Here is a 2,500-nt window from a genome sequence, read left to right as displayed (position 1 = left end):
GGAGCTCTCCCCCAGGCCAATCAGAATGCAGATGAATGCAGTTGCAGTTGAGTGACCTGTGTTGTGGCTGTCTACAGGGAATGCACATATGTAGCTGTCTCGCAGCCCAATCCAGATTTCAATCGAAGACAGGTTTCAATGCAAATAGAGCAGTAAGTGCAGAGAAATGCTCACTCTCTAAAAATGGCATTTATACAATAGTAAGATTAAATCCAACCTCACCAGTAGATAGGATTTATCAATAAATAAATAAAGCTTCTCCTCTCTGATATGGAATTACCCCCCAAAAAGTATAAGGGAATACCCAATGCTAACCTATGAGAGGGGCAGACCTCACAGTAGTGAAAAATGTAATAGACTGTTTGATACTACTAGGACATACAAACTACCACAGTACATGTCTTACCTTTTACTTACATAGCATGATGCCCCTAGGACTACCTAGGGCCTACCTTAGGGGTTACTGATATGTAATAAAATTGGAGTTTAAGGCTTGGCAAGTAGTTTTAAATGTCAAGTCGAAGTGGCAGTACACTGCAGCACAGGCACTGCAGTAGCAGGCTTGAGACAGGTTTGAAATGCTATTTCTTTGGGCGGCACAATCAGTCCCTGGGTATATGGTATACCACTTTACAAGGGGCTTTCAAGTAAATTAAATCTGTCAGTCAGGTATACTCCAATTATACACATGATTAGGGAAGAAGCACGTGCACTTCAGCACTGATTAGTAGCAATAAAGTGATCAGAGTCCTAAGGCCAACAAAAAGATACAGCAAAATGCGGAGGTGAAAAGCAATAAGGTGGGGTTGGGACCACCTTAAGAATGCAAGGTCTAACAAAAACGAACTAAGGATAACATGAGTAAAACATCAGGTTTCTCTACAGCATTTGGTGAGACAAGTGGGCCTTCTTTTATCTTCCATAAATGCAATCCTTCCCGGACCCCTTTATTATATAGCTCTTCAAGGAAAAAATATAAAGCACTTACAAAGGAGCCTCAAATACTCAAAGATGGTAGACTTCTTTAATATGGGACACATACTAAAAGCAGCACGAAAACAGAGTGCAATAGGGTCCAAAAAACTTGAGTGACCCATGAGAGTATGCATGCAAGCCTATGGTATTCCAAACTAGAGATCTACGCATGCAATTTTTGTTTTTAGGAGAGAATGTGCCTGCTGAAAAAAACCTTATTTTTAAAAAGTGCATTGCAGAATATCAGGAATTTGCTGTGGGACACCTTGAAAACTTGCATACAGATTATGTGCACACACCTTGTAGTCAGTTGTTGTGGCCGAGTGGTTAAGGCGATGGACTAGAAATCCATTGGGGTTTCCCCGCGCAGGTTCGAATACTGCCGACAACGAGAATATTTTTAACATCGGCTACAATTTCAGAAGTTAACCTTTAGTATTTCTTCCATGTCAGTTTTATAAATAGGTGGCTTATTTTGGTGTCACTATTGCCATATCACATATTTATTATCGCTCCCCCTTTCATATCTTTGCTATAACTCTCGTCCTTCATTAGCGCTGGTGCAAACGCTTCAAATTTTTATACCCTGGCTCTCTCGGTCATACCTGTGCATGCACTTGAAACTTACTTTACCAATAAAAGAAGCAAATAGAGAAATAAAATAAAAGTGCTAGCTGGATTAGGCAAACACACTTCATAAAACTGCATTTTCTTTTCTATTCTCCCCCGTGTTACAAGCTTAACTGCTCCCTGTGTAATTTCTCTTAACCTGCTGTTCCTGGAAGAGAATTTCATCTACAAGCTCTTTCTGTGTTTTTTCCTAGTCTTTTCTTTCCCTTTTCTTAGATTTGTAACTGTTCCTTTACATGCTCTATTTAGGCGCCATTAATCTCATTTGAGCTCCTTGTACCTGCTGCTGTTTTCTCCACACCTCATACTATCTTTTCCCTCTTTCTCTCTTTCTCTGCGGTTGGTGGCTACTTTCCAAAGCGTCTAATGCCCCAATGTTCCTTCGTCTTGTTGTCAGACGTGAATTTGAAAAGCAACAAAATTAACAAGCCTTTACCACTCACACATGGCAGAAGTTTATACTTTAATTCAATGAGCTAAGAAAAGTGTGTTATGGGGCCCCTACGAGCCATGGTGCTTGCTTCATCATAATTAGGCATGCAGTCATTAGCCACAGCTCTGATTATGGGTCACTGAGGTCAGTTTCAATAATTCCTCAAAAACCTAACCATGCAGTCCCCCCTAACTGTGTAGTTATCTTGCTTTACTGCTGTTTGTGTGATTAGCTGGGAGGAGCTCACGGCAGCATCCTCCCAATAAAAGTGTAGATGGACCGTTCCTTAACTCTTTCTTGCTTCAAATACAGATGGCTTGAGGAGGTACAGGGGAGATGCAGGTCTAATAAACAGAATAGAATATCTGCGCCAGGTGTGTTTCTCTGCATTGGTGTCCCATCACAGGCCCACCAGTGTATGTGTGATCTTTGACTCCTGCCAGTTCACAAGCAGGCGGCCAG

General features: G+C 41.3%; 1 non-coding gene across 1 annotated transcript; it reads left to right on the top strand.

The window, feature by feature from the left end:
* The first annotated feature begins 1,284 nt into the window (after positions 1-1,284).
* TRNAS-AGA (transfer RNA serine (anticodon AGA)) lies at positions 1,285-1,366 on the top strand. The gene has a single exon. It is a non-coding gene; the product is annotated as a tRNA-Ser (tRNA).
* Positions 1,367-2,500: the final 1,134 nt, after the last annotated feature.

The sequence above is a fragment of the Lissotriton vulgaris genome, chromosome 1_1 (assembly GCF_964263255.1).
Source record: "Lissotriton vulgaris chromosome 1_1, aLisVul1.2, whole genome shotgun sequence".
Lineage (NCBI taxonomy): Eukaryota > Metazoa > Chordata > Amphibia > Caudata > Salamandridae > Lissotriton > Lissotriton vulgaris.
This window is presented reverse-complemented; position numbering and strand designations above follow the sequence as displayed.